Below are 17515 nucleotides of genomic sequence, written 5' to 3' on the forward strand. Positions count from 1 at the left end.
GTTTTGGTGAGGAGTTAGGTAGGTTGTAAGCCAGATAGATACACTTCTTAAACCCCAACTGCTTTCACCTCTTGCCCTCAAGTATCTGAAGAATCTAGTTATTCTTGGCTGTCACAGAACTTTGAATGTCCCATCAGGCCCCACTTGTGTTTCTCCATGGCTCAAGTTCATTTATAACCCCTCCAGTCAGCCAGAACCTCAGTCAACTGGATCGTCCTGTCCTAGGGGCCTGCAGGCAGTGCAGGGACAAGAACATGAAACTGACAGTCAGGACACACTTCCCTCTCTGTTCTTACCTGTGAAGCATCTACTTTAAAATCCCAGTTTTATTTCTGTGCTGATGATTCCAAAATCTCCACGTCTGTGCAAGCTCCAGGCACCACAGCTCTAATATTCCACAGGCCATTTCTATTTGAGTAACAGAAATGATTCCTCTACTTCCATCAGTAACCTAACGACACTTTGAGTGACTAAGGCTTACTAATGCGTCATCCTCGACTTCTCCCTCTGCTCAACTTTTCATATTGCACCTGAATTTTGTGCTAACTCAATAACAGATATTTTGCTCCTCAATTCTCTACCTAACACAATGCTACCATGCTTTCTTACTAAGACACTACCTTCATCATAACCTGACTTAAAAAGAAAACCACCAATGTCCTAGAGCAGAGGTCTCCAACCTCTGGACTAAAGCCTGATGATCTGAGGTGGAGCTGATGTAATAATAATAAAGCACACAACAAATGTGATGTACTTGAATCACCCTGAAACCATCCACCCCACCCACAATCCATGGGAAAACTCTTCCACAAAACCAGTCCTTGTTGCCAGAAAGGCTGGGGACCACTGTCCTAGTGAATACAGTCCTAATTCTCTGGCTTGACATCTCAAGTCTCCCAAATTTGACACAATCTTATTATAAATATTGAAAAAAAAATTTCCATGAACATACTCTCATAAAAATCCAAAAAACTTAGAAATACACAGACCAAAAAGTGAATAATATTAATACCTTGACTCCCTCCTCCCACCAGCTTACCACCCTTCCCAGAGGTAACAACACCTATTTTGCTTTTTCAATTCTATCGCTTGTTTCCTCAGTTCCAGTTAGACCCGGTTATGACAATGCTTGTATACACCATTTCCATGCAACTTCCATATTTCATTTAAAACCATTTTCCTCCTTAATGTCTATCTGCTCTTTGAAATTGCCCTTGCATTTGATACAAACTAAATTTTACCACCTATGATATCTAGACATTATGTATTTTTCTATGCCTCAATGACAGAGCTGTCAAGTCTCCTCTTTGGAAGTAGGGCCTTGTTACCCCTCTTGGTGCCTCTGCCAGCCTCTCATGACACTCTGCCTTTGGTAGGTGATTTGTACAGGACATGGAATTTCAGAGACCAAAGAGACCTTACCAGTCATCTCCTGTAAACCTCTCACTTCACAGAAGAGGAAAGAAATTTACCCAAGGTCATTTGCCTAGTTAAATGTCAAGCTGAGGATAGACCTCAGGTCTTCTAATTTCAAATGTAATCAATTTCTAGGTCCTCTGCTCTTAGAGTTGGGGTTAGTGGTCCAAACTACTCTCAGGACCAATCAGCTGGGCAGTAACTTTAGACAGGTTAACTGATGGGGGAGGACTTGCATATAGTATGTGTGTGCTCAGTCACTCAGTCATGTATGACCCTTGGCAGTTTCATGGAATAGCCTGCCAGGCTCCTCTGTCCATTATCCAGGCAAGAATACTGGAGTGTGTTGCCCCTACTCCAGAGGATCTTCCCGACCCAGGGGTTGAAACTGTTTCTCTTGTATTTCCTGCTTTGGCAGGCAGATTATCATTAGTGCCACCTAGGAAGCCCCTGTATATGGTATGTGATATTTAAAAAGAAAATTTAAAGTCTAAAGAGAATGAAAGAGAACATTTGAGGTTCTCAAACATACCATTATCACTTGAGCCAAGGCAAAAGAAAAGGTCAGCCTATTCTCCCGGGTACATTAACCTTCATGGCACGTACCCCTTCTCCCCTCCCTCACATTCACCTTGAATTGGCTTCACCTAAAAAAAAAATGTTGAAGGGCACAAAATCAGAGTTACCTTGAATGCTGACATCTCTAGAAATCCAGTACTCTTTCTATTGTTTCATAGTTTATACCTGCTATTCCAAGTATAATTGTAATCGTGCCTCCTTTCATTCCAGAAAGTGTACTGTTTGATGGCAATCATATAGTCCTCCTATTTACAACTCACTTCATGCATTCAATAAACATTTCTTGATCACATACTCTGCTATAAACATAGCATTAATGCGAGGGATGAAGAAGCCCATGACACTGACAAAGTCTCTGCCTTCATGGAACTAGCATTTTCATGGATGACACATACAATGAATAAGTTAAAAAAAATAGGCTAGTACAGATTGAGATAAGTGTCATGATGGAAATTGTAGGGCTCTTACAATAAGGCAGCAACATCTTAAGAAAAACTGGTCAGAGCTCTGTGAAGTTGACATTCAAACTTAAACCCAAAGGAATTAGTTGTAAGAGCTTCAAGAAAACATATTTCAGAGAGAAGCATTAACAACTAACAAGGCCCAAAGCAGAAAAGAGCTTGGGAAGTTCCAAGAACTGAAAAAAGTTTGATATGATTGGAGAATGCTTTGCATGTGGTGACATGAGATGAACTTAGAGAAGTAAGCAGGGTCCAGATCATTCAAGACCCAGCTGGTCACAGTAAAATGTTTGAATTTTGTTCCAAAGAAATTGAAAGCCATCGAAAGATTTTAAGTTAGGGAGTGATAGGCTCCTATTTACCTTGTAAGAAAACTCATGCTGGCTACTGTATGGAAAATGAACCAGAGATGGTCAAGTGTGGAAGCCTGAAGACAAGGAGGCAATTGTATTAAGCCAGGCAAGAGCTGATAGTGAAGTAGACTAAGGTAGGGATAAAGTGAACAGAGGCAAGAGGAAACATGGACAGTACAGATAAAAGAGGTAGCACCAATAAAAGTTGCTGATGGGTGAGAGAAGAAGGATCTAGGATGACCTTCAGTTTCCTAGCTTTAGTAACTGAGTGGCAGGTGATGCCATTTACAGACAAAGGCAAAATGAGGACCAGGTTAGGGATAATGGGAAGATGCAGATCAAGAGTCCATTTCAAACATATTAACTTTAAATTTTTTCTGAGACATTCAAGTGGAAATATTAAGCAGGCAATTGGCTATTAAGTCTGGGGGGAATGGCTGAATAAACTAGAGAACTCTGAGAAGGATATGCAAATTCTGGAGTCACCAATACTGAAGCCATGAGATTTCCTAAAAGGAGTAGGAAGTGAAGGGAAGAGGGCACAGGTCCAAGTCCAAAGAAACACCACACCTCTCCCATTGTTGTCTACATGTGCCCAATGAGTAACCTGAGCAACTGAACCTCTTTTTGATTTTAGGAATAGATAGGTACAGATTTGCTGGCAGGTAGGGAAATAGATGAGCTAATCTTTGTGGGGAACCTCCATCAATCTGTTCATTCAGTGAATGTCTTCTATGGACTGTGCTAGGTGCCTGTCTAGGAGGTGAACAAGAAGGGACACAGTTCTTCCTGATCAAAAAGGAAAGCACACCTGTGCCCATAATAATGTGGTGTGATAAACAATCAAATAAAAGTGCATACTTTTATTTGGGGCAGTAGGAACATAGAGATGGAAGCAAGCCATCTCTGCCTGGCCCAGAACTGAAGCGAGCTCATCCAAGTAGTGAGAGGAACTGAACATTAAAAAGGTACTCTGAAGCCAGATAGACTTCCTCCCACCCTGGTTGTTGACTTGTTTCTGTTTTGCCTTAAAACAAATCTTGTACTTCCTAGAACCAAGATAAAATCGTGACAGGTTGGTAGGGTTAAGAAAGGAAGTTTGGGTTGTCTGTCCTTTGACAACAGAGAGCAGTCCTTTCCAATGAGCCTTAATCAGGTGTGTTGTTGGGGGCAGGGGTTAGAGGCAAAAGTGGAGGGAGAGAGTGGTTTATGGCTGTTCACAGGGAAAAAAAAAAAGCAATAAAATACTTTACCCTGAGCTGCATAAGGGTCATAATCGGTATGATAAGCTATCATTTAACATGAGGAGGAAATTGAAGTTTCATTTCCTTGCTTTTGTGGCACCCCTTGAATTGGGCTGATGACACCATTCAGTCAGTCAGCGTGAGGCCTGCCTTACCAATTTTGTTTTGCAACACAAAGCCAGTCACGGTCAAACTCAGTTGGTCAATTCCATAGATTAAGATGAGAGACCCCAGGAAAGCAAGACAGCTGGATTAGCTCTGGCTGGGAAACCACGGGTTAATCCTAGGCCAGCGTGGCAGGGAGCTCCATGTGATCTCTCAGGCCCCTGGCACCCTCCCACCTCTTGCCCCTCAAGAGCTTCCCACATTCACCAGTGTCCTGGGGTTGACTCTAAACAACCTCCAGAGTTTGAAGGACAGGGCTGAGCTGAGGGTATGGATGCACTTCCCCCTTGTGTCATACGCTGACTGTCATCTTCTCAACCTGATTTCTCATACCCAGACTGGGTGGCATGGTGTGACAGGGAGAAAAAAAAAAAAACAACAACCAGGCAGGAATCTATAGGAGCACAAAATGGGAAGAATGAAATTTTCTTTAAAAATTAACAATCATACAAAATTTCTCTCAAATTCTGGGCTCCGATAGGAATACCTACTCACTCCACAACCTAAAGAAAACAGCAAGGATTAAATTTTTGTTAAAGCTCTAATGAACAGCCAGACATTTCTGTTGTCTCTAGGGCAAAGATGTTAGAAAGAACTGTTGATTCTCTTAGAGATGACTCCCATTCTGACTCCTCTCCACGTCCAGAAGTTGCTGAAAAATTGAGGCCACTTAGGAATACATCATACCAGGAGACTTTCAAAGTTCCTGTTTAGCTGAAATAATTCCATTTTCTCTTTTTCTGAATTCTGATATTTCTGGTGAAAAATCAATTCTGCCAGTAACACATAAGGACTATCAAAAAGCCAAGAAAATCTGCACTTGCAATGAAGTTGCCTGAATAATAATGGGGTTTGTGTACCAAAAAGAGATTAAGGTAATGTTTAATTTTAGTTGCATGAAGGTTGTCTTACATTTTTCCAAAAGGATTTATCCTGAAATTTTCTATGACAATCAATACAATTTAATTTTGAGGTAACCAAGAGTGGTAATTCAGTATTGTAAGAAAAGTGATGCTGATTTTGCCACAGATTTTCCTGTAAAGCTATGCCACTTTCTCTGTTTTAAAATCTTTACTATAAAAAAGAAGGGAATTTTATTAGATTGCATTAGATATTCACAAATTTTTTATTTTTCAAATTCTAAAATTTTATTTCTAGCCTCTAAATTTCTCTATTCTGACAGTTCTGGCCTTCATAAGATGTCCCATACCAATTGCCATACAGAATAAATTAGAATCCCTTCTGGTTTCTAGAAATAGATAGCCTGTAAAATAGCAACAGTCAGATGTTCTTCATGAACATAGTCTTATGATTAGATTTTACTAAGTTGAATTCTGTGCAGAAGGAATCTTCTTTGTACATTATATTTTACAAGGATTTACTATTAAATTACTACCACAAATAAGACAGCAGGTGGAGGTTTTAACTGCTTATGAAGATAATATTTTCAAGTGGTTCTTCTCCAGAGGCTCTTGGTATAATGAATAGCACTCTGGGTATGAGCCAGGAACCTGGATCACCAGCCATTAACTTCATGTGTGGCCTTGGGCAGGTCTCTTAGCTACTCTGAGCTTTCTTTGCTTCGATTATAAATAAAGGGATTGGATTAGGAAGTTTAAAATTAATTAGCAAAGGTTTTTGTTTTAAGCGGATAAGCAAGGGCATGCAGTGGTTAAGTGTAAATAAAGGTACTAGTGCCTTAAGTATTACAGAGAATGAAAAGGAATTTGGAAGCACTTTCTGAGTGAAGAAGGAAGAGAACATATGACGGTTGGCCACAAAAAGCGATAGCATAAATGGAGTAAAACCCCAAGTTCCACTTCATATATTTATACACAATAAATCCATTAAATGAATGAACTTGGTTTGTATATACACTTAGTTCGCCCTATGAGAAAAATAAGAAGTTTCCCATGTCTATGAGAAAGCACCATTAAGTAATAAAAAGGCTTTAGAGGCAAATATAATTAAGTTTAAAACCCTGGAGCTAATAATTCCCAGATATGGCCTATACATCAAATCACTTTAACCTCAAGATTGTTATAAAAATTGAATAGGATAATATAAGTGAAAGTGCTTAGCATAGTGCTTGGCACATAATAGGTAACAATAGATAGTAATCCTTCCATTAATGATGGGAACATAGTCCATACATAAGTTTAAAAAAAAAAAAAAAGACAAGGTAAAAAATAATAGCTAACTTTGACTGAGTGCTTACTCAGTGTCATGAGGCACTGTTAGGTAATTTTACATATATTATCACATTTAATCCTTAAAACAATCCTGGTAAGGTAGGTACTGCATGCAGGAGACCCAGGTTTGATCCCTGGATCAGGAAGATCCTCTGGAGAAGGGAATGAACCCACTCCAGTATTCTTGCCTGGAGAATCCCATGGACAGAGGAGCCTGGCAGGCTACAGTCCATGTGATCTCAGAGTCATACACGACTGAGCAACTAACATTTTCACTTTCAATGTTGGTATTATCATTAGCCCAAGTAGAGAGATGAGGAAGCAGACTCAGAAGTTAAGCAATTTTTCCCACAATCACAGAGCTAGGAAGTCATGATGGAGTTATGATATAAAACTGCCTTGCTGTTTATAAACAACAAATGCTAAACCATTTCACCATTATGTCCAGCACATTATATCAAAGTATATTATTACATGCCAGATAAGTCAGCAATTAAGCATGAGTAGTTCGTATGCACATGAGACAAGCACGCATTAGAGCAAAATTACAGGAAATTGTCTCCTAGGCTAAGAATTGTACAAGCATAAACGAACAGGAGAATCTCCAGTATTGTGATATAGGAGAGCAGACTAAAGGAAGAGAATGGCTTTAGCAAATGAACAAAGTGAGTAACGAGCAATGTGAGCAGATGACTATAGCTAGAGCAGCAACCATAAGGCAGGTTCGGGGGAGATATGTTCTGAAAGATAAACACTGACCAGTCTGTGGGAGCCCTGAATGCCAGATTAACAACTATAAAATATTTTTATAGTATATTATATATACACTAGATACTCAGTATTTTCTGTCACAGTGAAATTTAATTTCAAACAATTACTCATGGAGTAGGAAACCTGTTTTCTATATGGGCAATGTGTACATCCAACTCAGGTTCCCCTGATCCATCAGAATAGGAAGAAAACATGTTGGCACACTGTTTCTAACTCTTACTCTGTGATGTGTTTCAGAATTTCAAAATCTTTTTTAAAAATCGTATTAAGATATAACTGGCATATCAAAATCTTTATAGCAGCTTATGTAGAAGTCAGGAATACCAAACTCACTGATAAAGGTAAACTATCAAGAAAAGGCTAGTTAAAAAGATGGATCTTAAAAAGGAAGAAAAGTATTCTAAGAAGATACAAGGGCATGGAATCCAGTGAAAAGGCCAGCTCAGATGGCATAGGAGATCCCAGGGTCAGGCCTCAGACCTAGGTAACTACTGAAGAGCCAAGGACAGGTTGAGGGCATCCAGACCTACAGGAAGCTAGACAGAGGGTCTGGCTTCCTACATATAATACGGTGTTCAGATTGGGACATACGATTTGCGTAACAGAAAGAGGAATATAATAATGTGGTTTCATTAATGTGCCTAACAGCATCACATTTTGATTTAATTTAGTGTATTATGTTTCTCACCACAAAGACTACAGTGGCTTCAAATATACCATTTTCTCAAACCATCTCTGAGAGGCATGAAGGAACTCATAATGGTGTGCTACTCATGTGTAGCACATAAGTGCTGATCTTGTATCTCTGAAAGGTGCAAACAAGTTAGACGAGAACTAGGGGGTCCTAGTAGATATAGTATTTTATTTTAATTGAAACTTTGAAAAGAAAGACTAAAACTTTAAAATCTAAAAATTTCATCTGGGATGTTTATTCTGTAGCTAGTCATCAGATGGTTAGAAGTTTGGCATGACTAATTCTTCACAGTCTATTTGCTAAATGACACTATAAAAGCAGGTACCACTGAAAAGGATGTGATGTTTCCAAAGCTTCAACCTCATTGTAGACTGACTGTTTTATATGGGTCCGTGGCTAACCATTTTATGGTGCAAGAGGCTCTAATCACATATATATGTTAAAGACACCTTGAAATGTTCTCACATTGTCAAGGACTAGGAATACTATATAAAGACCAGCAAGGTTGTCATCCTGGCTCTAACATAAAGGCCACCCAGAAGGATTAGAATTTTATAATCCTGATTAAAATAAGATTTATTAACCCCTGAGATGTTTATTTTTATAAAATAGCTTTACCTCTCTTGCCTTGAAACGTTCTCACATTGTTAAGGACTAGGAACACTATATAAAGACCAGCAAGGTTGTCATTCTGGCTCTAACATAAAGGCCACCCAGAAGGATCAGAATTTTATAATCCTGATTAAAATAAGATTAATCCCTGAGATGTTCTTATAAAATAAAAATTTAAAAATTTTATTCTAATAATATAGCTTTACCCTCTCTATCCCCAAAATAGAAAACTTGTGGTGAAAGCAACTGGATCTTAGTAGAACAGTTGAGAATGCTTATTAAGTAAATTCAGTAGGGCTGCTTCTAAACTAAAGTTGAACACTGAGAGATCCAAACAATGATGACAGAAAGTTTAAAGGAGGATCCAGAAATTCTCATTTAGATTGAGACACTGTTGGTAGCTGTGTCTTTTAAGGACTTTATCTAATTTGTCAATCTCATCGGCATAAAGTTGTTTCTACTATTGCCTCATTGTTCTTTTACTACCTGTAAGGTCTGTAGTGATTTGACAATACTAGGCTAACTAAGCAGAATTGTTTGAGAAAGAAAAAAGGGGGAAATTTGAGGTTGCTTGATAGACCATGTGAAACCATAACTTTCCCAAGGAGCATTCCATCACCACCTCAGCCAAGAAATGCAGATGAGGCAAGTGGAGGGAAAAAGGAATTTTTTTTATGGTTCTAGTGATGGGCTGTTGGTCGGATTAGCTGCCCATTTGTCTGCAAGCTGCTTTCTCCTCCCATTCCAAGCTCCCTGCCATCACAGTGCAGCTGCTGGCCAGGAAGCCTGAGGAAGGGGCTCCCTCTGGAGCTGATGGCAGTGGCACTTTGGAAAGTGCTGGCAGGGGGTGGGCTATAAAAAGCAATTTGGTCTGGAAACAAAAGGCATCAATCTCAGCAGTGTCATCAACCCTTGAATGAAGGTAGAGAACTTTCTGGGTCACTTTGGATGCAGGAATGGAACAGACATCATGTTACTTAGTCATCTCCCCTTTCCAATGGACTGAAGAATCTAGTTAATAGGAAAGCTATGCAGAACTGCTCCACAATGATTTTTTTTCATTTAGTCACGTCCTTCAGTGAGGTGAAAGCTATCTTCCTTACAGTCTTTATATGTAATTGCCAGAAATCAGTGGACTCTACCTTTAGAAGTAAATTTCTCTATTAAAGGCTCTCATAAGCCAGGGGGTTTCTAAGATTTAATTAACTTTTATAAAGCAATTATAGATCTTAAATGAAAGGCACAAAGTTAGTTCAGTTGCTCAGTCGTGTCCAACTCTTTGTGACCCCATGGGCTGCAGCATGCTAGGCTTCCCTGTCCTTCACCAACTCCCAGAGCTTGCTCAAACTCATGTCCATCAAATCAGTGATGCCATCCAACCATCTCGTCCTCTGTTGTCCCCTTCTCCTCCTGCCTTCTATCTTTCCCATCATCAGGGTCTTTTCCAATGAGTCAGTTCTTCACATCAGGTGGCCAAAGTATTGGAGTATCTGCTTCAGCATCAGTCCTTCCAAAGTTTAGTATAGTGAATGTTATTAGAAAGCAGACTAACAAAAATAAAGTGAAGTTGCTCAGTTGTGTCCAACTCTTTGCTACCCTGTGGACTGTAGCCTACCAGGCTCCTCCGTCCATGAGATTTTCCAGGCAAGAGTACTGGAGTGGGGTGCCATTTCCTTCTCCAGGGGATCTTCCTGACCCAGGAATCGAACCTGGGTCTCCCTCATTGTAGGCAGACACTTTACCATCTGAGCCACCAGGGAAACTTAACAAAAATAAGGAACTCAAGAAAAAGCACTTAAAGTCAAAGTAGCAGCAAACAAGGAAGAATTGAGCCATCTCTGAATGAAAAATCAAAGCTTAATCTAAATACTCTTATAGAGGTAACTACAAGAGAGAAGTGGCAGTATTTCCGAGATGGGAAAGTACTTCTTGAGAGTAACTGTTCACAGTTCACAGACTTCCCTGGTGGTAGAGTGGATAAGAATCTGTTTGCCAGTGCAGGGAAAGTGGGTTTGATCCTTGGTCCCAGAAGATTCCATATGCTTCGCCACAATTACTGAGCCAGCATGCTACAAATACTGAAGCCTGTGCGCCTACAGCCTGTCCTCCATAACAAGAGGAACCACCACAAAGAGAAGCCTTTGCACCACAATGAAGAGTAGCCCCCACTCACTGCATAGAGAAAGCCCAAGCAAAGCAATAAAGACCCAGCACAGTCATAAATAAATAAAGAAAATTATATATGAAAAGTGAAAGTGTTGCGCCCGACTCTTTGTGACCCCGCGGACTATAGCCCACCAGGTTCCTCTGTCCCTGGAATTCTCCAGGCAAGAATACCTGAATACCTGATAGCCACTCCCTTCTCCAGGGATCTTCCTGACCGAGGGATCAAAACTAAGTCTGCTGTACTGCAAGCAGCTTCCTAACTAGCTGAGCCACCAGGGAAGTCCAGAATGTTATAAATATATGTAATTATATATATATATATATATATATATATATATATATATATATATATATATATATTCAAATCAAGTTGAACTGTGTCACACTTAAACTAGAGCAGATCAACTATTGCCCTGGGTTTTCCAAGCATTAGTTTACTTTTCAAAACCCTTCACATAGAAGCTGAGGTAGGTACACCCAGGTTAGACATGTACCATATTTCTTGGCAAAGTTTAAGAAAACTGTGGACGGTGTGTGTATGTGTGTGTGTGTTGGCAGCAGGGGTGGGGTAGGCTAGGGGGAGGTACTTCTAGATGCCATCCCAGATCTAAACTGCTATTTAATCTCAAGTCATAAGAGAACTGCATGCTTGCTTGCTTGCTTGCTTTTATGGTCTTTTTGAGTCCTAGAGAAAGGAATTAAATGAAGTGGTGTATCTTGATTAATAAGAATATCACACTATCATTCAAGATAAATGCATTAAATCACCATTGCTTAGTAACAAATGTGTACACAGGACTTTGGTATTACCTCGCAGGTTATATCAGAAGGCAGTCCTCTCATTTTTCTTATTCACTCTATGCTACACTTTCCAGTTCTGATTTATGAAATAATGACCTCAAACGTGTCCAAAATTTAAAAATCCTATGGCTAACTACATTGTTTTCCACCTGCATGTATTTCTGTTTTTTCCCAAAACATGTCTCAAATTAAATTTGTTTTCTCTATTTTTTTCTTCCACTTAAAAAACAAAACAAATGGCAGGTCTATGGACTGAAGCTGACTTCCAGTATAGAATTTTTCTGCCGTATATAATGCAGCCACCTTTTTGCACAAGAGGAGGCTCTTGTGGGGGAAATAACCTCCTGAAACTGGAATCTCATTGTTAACAAATTATTTGCTTTTTCCTATATGCTCTTGGCCATTGGTCAAAATATAGCTATCCACTATCTATCTGTATTTTTAAGATTTTTAGCTTGTCTTTCCAACATGAATGTTAAAGGTATTTTGAAATACAGTGGACAAACCAGTTGCAGGAGGAATATGTCCCAAAACTCATATAAACATCAGGACCTAGAACTTGTAAAGTATCTTAGTTGTACATATACCTTGAAGATAGTCTATTAATAAGGAAGTGTTGCTAACCCTTCTAAGGTTGCAACCAGTGAGACACTTATCTTTCTGAACCTTTTAAAAAATGACAAAAGCAGTAATATGAACATTGTAGAAAAATTTAAATATAGCTAAGCAAAAATAAGAAAAAATCAGTATATTACCACCATCCAGAGATTATACAGTAACATTTGAGTGGGCATCCTTCTACAACTTAATCCATACATATGTGCATATATGTATTTCTTCATCAAAGTGAGACTACTCTGTACATACTGCTTTGCAATATGTTTCTTCAGTTAACAATCTTTACCTTTGAACACATTTTCATTTTATCTAATACTTAGTCAAGATTCAAATCTTGCAGTTGTCTCAAAAAATATCCTTTGGCACTTGTCTGCCTAAATGAGGGTTCAATCTAGAAACAAGTGTTGATTCTGATTATGTATCTTACATCTCTGTTAATTGAAAAGAGTCCCATTTCTCCTAACACCAATTTGTTGGAAGACCAGGGCAGTTGTCCTACAGAACATCCCATCTTGTAAATTTTTGCTTCTTTCTGGTATTCTTTAGATGACCACATTATCTCCTACTACTGTAAGAAGGAAGGTTGACCTAAAGGCTAGATAATTTTAAGGTACACGTTTGGCTAGAATATATCATAAATGATTAGTATATTTCATTTTTGTATCTAATCAAGAGCTATATAGGATCTGAATGTTTCCCTATCAAGAATGTGAAAAACTGACCACTAGATTTTGATGATAATAGATCTTTCCCCTTCAACTTCATTTGTGAATAGTTTTAAAGCACAGAAAAATGAAAAGAATAGTAAACTAGGATACCCACCAATTATACTGAACAACTGTTAATATTTTGCTAACTTTGCTTTATCTTAACACATATAAAAATAATTCATGCTGAATCATGTGAAAATAAGTTGCAAATATAACACAATTCACCCTTAAATATTTCAGAATGCATTCAACCTAAAGATAATGACATTCTCTTTTCATGGTCATATAATTTTGACTCATTGAAATTTGGCAATTATTTCTTAACACCACCTAACATTTCCAAACCTAAACCTCCTTAATTGTCCCCTAAAGGTCTTTTACTGATTTTTAAAACCAGTATCCAGCCAAGATACACTCACTGCTTTTGGTTAAGGTGTCTCTTCGGTCGCCCTCATTTCCATCTTCAGTTTTATGATATTAGCTTTTAGAAGAGATGAGGCCAATTTAATTATTTACTCTTAATAACTGAGAATATTTTGTTTTTTGCAAACTAGTATCTTATCATAATTGAGAAATAAACATAATTGAGAAATATTGAAGACTTTGGTAGAAGGATCAATCATTTCATTTTGCATAGGATTAAGGGGCCTCCCAGGGTGTAGGATTTTCAGTGATACAAACAGAAATGAGTTGTCACTCTACCGTCTGGTCACCCGTGGAGGGCACTTACTAACATTGAGGAAATAGTTATATATGACTGGTTAAAACTGTAATGGAGCTCTAACCTTTTTCATTACAATAGATATAGGTATCCCCCTCTTTTGGAAAGTTTGTGTTCTTTTGTAACTCTGCTGTTAAAAAAGTCCTACACACATCTGTTTTCACTAATCAAAATAAATCTAAAGAGGATTTTTGCTTTTATGAAGAAAGGCCAAAAGGGAAAACAGAACTCAGTATTTGTTTTTCAGGAGCAAATTCAGAAACTCCCTTATACAGTGGAAGTGAGAAACAGATTTAAGGGACTAGATCTGATAGACAGAGTGCCTGATGAACTATGGACAGAGGTTTGTGACATTGTACAGGTGACAGGAATCAAGACCATACCCAAGAAAAAGAAATGCAAAAAAGCAAAATGGCTGTCTGAGGAGGCCTTACAAATACCTGTGAAAAGAAGAGACGCGAAAACGAAAGATATACCCATTTGAATGCAGAGTTTCAAAGAATAGCAAAGAAAGAAAAGAAAGCCTTCCTCAGTGATCAATGCAAAGAAATAGAGGAAAACAATAGAATGGGAAAGACTAGAGATCTCTTCAAGAAACTTAAGAGATACCTAGGGAACATTTCATGCAAAGATGGGCTCAATAAAGGACAAAAATGGTACGAACCTAACAGAAGCAGAAGATATTAAGAAGAGGTGGTAATAATACACAGAAAAACTGTACGAAAAAGATCTTCATGACCCAGATAATCTCAATGGTGTGATCACTCACACTCACCTAGAGCCAGATCCTGTAAAGTGCACCTTAGGAAGCATTACTACTAACAAAGCTAGTGGAGGTGATGGAATTCCAGTTGAGCTATTTCAAATCCTAAAAGATGATGCTGTGAAAGTGCTGCACTCAATATGCCAGCAAATTTGGAAAAGTCAGCAGTGGACACAGGACTGGAAAAGGTCAGTTTTCATTCCAATCCCAAAGAAAGGCAATGCCAAAGAATGCTCAAACTATCGCACAATTGCACTCATCTCACACGCTAGTAAAGTAATGCTCAAAATTATCCAAGCCAGGCTTCAGCAATACGTGAACCGTGAACTTCCAGATGTTCAAGCTGGTTTTAGAAAAGGCAGAGGAACCAGAGATCAAATTGCCAACATTTGCTGGATCATCGAAAAAGCAAGAGAGTTTCAGAAAAACATCTATTTCTGCTCTATTGACTATGCCAAAACCTTTGACCGTGTGGATCACCACAAACTGTGGAAAATTCTGAAAGAGATGGGAATACCAGACCACCTTACCTGCCTCTTGAGAAGTCTGTATGCACGTTAGAACTGGACATGGACCAACATTCTGGTTCCAAATAGGGAAAGGAGTACATCAAGGCTGTGTATTGTCACCCTGCTTATTTAACTTATATGCAGAGTACTTCATGAGAAACGCTGGGCTGGATGAAGCACAAGCTGGAATCAAGATTGCCAGGAGAAATATCAATAACCTCAGATATGCAGATGACACCACCCTTATGGCAGAAAGTGAAGAAGAACTAAAGAGCCTCTTGATGAAAGTGAAAGAGGAGAGTGAAAAAGTTGGCTTAAAGCTCAACATTCAGAAAACTAAGATCAGGGCATCTGGTCCCATCACTTCATGGCAAATAGATGGGGAAAACAGTAGAAACAGTGTCAGACTTTATTTTTTTGGGCTCTAAAATCACTGCAGATGGTGACTGCAGCCATGAAATTAAAAGATGCTTACTCCTTGGAAGGAAAGTTATGACCAACCTAGACAGCATATTAAAAAGCAGAGACATTACTTTGTCAACAAAGGTCCATCTAGTCAAGGTTATGGTTTTTCCAGTAGTCATGTATGGATGTGAGAGTTGGACTATAAAGAAAGCTGAGCACCAAAGAATTGATGCTTTTGAATGTGGTGTTGGAGAAGGCTCTTGAGAGTCCCTTGGACTGCAAGGAGATCCAACCAGTCCATCCTAAAGGAGATCAGTCCTGGGTGTTCATTGGAAGGACTGATGTTGAAGCTGAAACTCCAATACTTTGGCCACCTGATGCAAAGAGCTCATTTGAAAAGACCTTGGTGCGGGAAAGATTGAGGGCAGGAGGAGAAGGGGACAACAGAGGATGAGATGGTTGGATGGCATCACCAACTCAATGGACATGGGTTTGGGTAGACTCCGGCAGTTGGTGATGGACAGGGAGGCCTGGCATGCTGCGGTTCATGGGGTTGCAAAGAGTCGGACACGACTGAGCAACTGAACTGAACTGAATTCAGAAGCAGAGTGCACACTGAGCAACAAGAGTAGCCCCAGCGAATGCAAACTAGTACAGCCACTATTGAGAACAGTGTGGAGATTCCTTAAAAAACTGGAAATAGAACTGCCATATGACCCAGCAATCCCACTCTGGGCATACACACCGAGGAAACCAGATCTGAAAGAGACACGTGTACCCCAATGTTCATCACAGCACTGTTTACAATAGCCAGGACACGGAAGCAGATGCCCATCAGCAGACAAATGGATAAGAAAGCTGTGGTATATATACACTATGGAATATTACTCAGCCATTAAAAAGAATCCATTTGAATCAGTTCTAATGAGATGGATAAAACTGGAGCACATTATACAGAGTGAATTAAGCCAGAAAGATAAACACCAATACAGTATACTAACGCATATATATGGAATTTAGAAAGATGGTAATGATAACCCTATATGCAAGACAGAAAAAGAGACACAGATGTATAGAACAGACTTTTGGACTCTATGGGAGAAGGTGAGGGTGGGATGATCTGAGAGAACAGCATCGAAACATGTATATTATCAAGTGTGAAACAGATTGCCAGTCCAGGTTCGATGCATGAGACAAGTGCTCGGGGCTGGTGCACGGGGATGACCCAGAGGGATGGGATGCGGAGGGAGGTGGGAAGGGGGTTCAGGATGGGGAACACATGTAAATCCATGGCTGATTCATGTCAATGTATGGCAAAATCCACTATAATATTGTAAAGTAATTAGCCTCCAACTAATAAAAATAATTGGGGAAAAAAAGTAGCCCCACCAAGCTCCTTCCTAAGGAACTACACTTAGCATCCCAGCATCAAACAGCATAGCTCTGAACTGTCAGTGAGCATCTGGGCTTTATCTCAATTTACTTTGTGCTTCTGTTAGCAAGATGTGAACTAACTAAGGTAATTGTGTCTTCACTTTATATTCTTTCTGCTTATGAGAGATTTCATAGGAACACTCTACTATTGGATAGTAGAAAGTGAAGGTTGCTCAGTTGTGTCTGACTCTGAGACCCCATGGACTATAGTCTCTATGGAATTCTCCAGGCCAGAATACTGGAGTGGGTAGCTTTTCCCTTCTCCAGGGGATCTTCCCAACCCACGGATTGAACCCAGGTCTCCCGCATTACAGGCGGATTTTTCACCAGCTGAGCCACCAGGGAGGCCCACGAATACTGGAGTGGGTAGCCTATCCCTTCTCCAGGGGATCTTCCCGACCCAGAAATAAAACTTGGGTCTCCTGCATTGAAGGTGGATTCTTTACCAACTGAGATATCAGGGATGCCCATAGGATAGCAAAAGAAAACTGTAATTATTTATATACTTAACATTTTTTAAACTAAGCTTTCTGAACTATGCATTAATTATGCATGTAGATCCAGAATATAGGCTAGGGAAAATATAACTAAAATGCCACATCTTCTCAAAATTAAAAAATAATAAGCAATATCTTACATCAGCCTTCTGTTACTTAATGCTACATCACTGTTAAAATCATATCCTAAATGGACAGCCACTGCAACACAATGACCTCATAAAGACAGCATGAGGGCAAGGGAGAGCCAGATGGGTGTTGGATGACTTTGAGACTCATGGACGAAAAATAACTAAGCACGGGAAAGGATGCCCTAAGAGACTACAAAGCACCATCATGTGCATTCTTTGGGCAAACTTGCCAGAAGGAGCACAAGTACCCAGTCACCTTCTCAGAGTTTTCCA

Source organism: Odocoileus virginianus, chromosome 3, assembly GCF_023699985.2.
Source record: "Odocoileus virginianus isolate 20LAN1187 ecotype Illinois chromosome 3, Ovbor_1.2, whole genome shotgun sequence".
Lineage (NCBI taxonomy): Eukaryota > Metazoa > Chordata > Mammalia > Artiodactyla > Cervidae > Odocoileus > Odocoileus virginianus.